The 694-nt window shown below is 48.0% G+C and overlaps 1 non-coding gene across 1 annotated transcript; it reads right to left on the reverse strand.

Moving 5' to 3' along the window:
* Nucleotides 1-316: 316 nt before the first annotated feature.
* TRNAT-CGU (transfer RNA threonine (anticodon CGU)) lies at nucleotides 317-388 on the reverse strand. The gene has a single exon. It is a non-coding gene; the product is annotated as a tRNA-Thr (tRNA).
* Nucleotides 389-694: the final 306 nt, after the last annotated feature.

Below are 694 nucleotides of genomic sequence, written 5' to 3' on the forward strand. Positions count from 1 at the left end.
AAATGTAGTATTATAATACTTCGGTGCAACCTGGGACGATGACAAAAAAATATCCTCCGTGGCGATTTCTCCACGGTGTTTCAACACCGCGGAGACGACCACGAACAAGGCTGAATAATGAGCCACTTGAAGGCTGGCGTTCATATGAAAGAAGCTGGGAGTTTTTCTCGCATGTCTAACTAGCACGACAGGCGCATTGTGGGCCACATTACGCGGCTAAAAAAAAAATCCATCGGTAGGCAGCCGGTATATTCAGGACACAAGGCATGTGAAATCACTGACATCAATGGTTCTAAAAATGATAAATAAAAATTACTGCCGCCAGTGAGGTTTGAACTCACGACCCCTGGTTTACGAGACCAGTGCTCTACCACTGAGCTATAGCGGCGCGTGCCGCACGCGACTTTCCGGGCCGCATGCAAGGTAGGAGCCGTATTTTTTTTCCCCCTTTTCGTTCGTTTCTTGTAATTTGCGCTGCAAAAAAATATGCAGTACGTTAAGCCTGGGAATGAATGAGTGTTCGAGCTCATTTTTATAGTCAAACTACATAATTATACACGGTAAAACACAACGCAAGGGTGATGCGGCGGCTGGAGGTGTCTGCAAGAAGCTCGTCCTTGAAGTCTGCTCGCACGCGTCGTCGCTGCTGCGCCGCTACCTCCGGATGGCTTATGTAAACACTTTGGGGAGGCTT

Source organism: Amblyomma mixtum, chromosome 3, assembly GCF_055824585.1.
Source record: "Amblyomma mixtum isolate Tamu chromosome 3, ASM5582458v1, whole genome shotgun sequence".
In the NCBI taxonomy this organism is placed as follows: Eukaryota; Metazoa; Arthropoda; class Arachnida; order Ixodida; family Ixodidae; genus Amblyomma; species Amblyomma mixtum.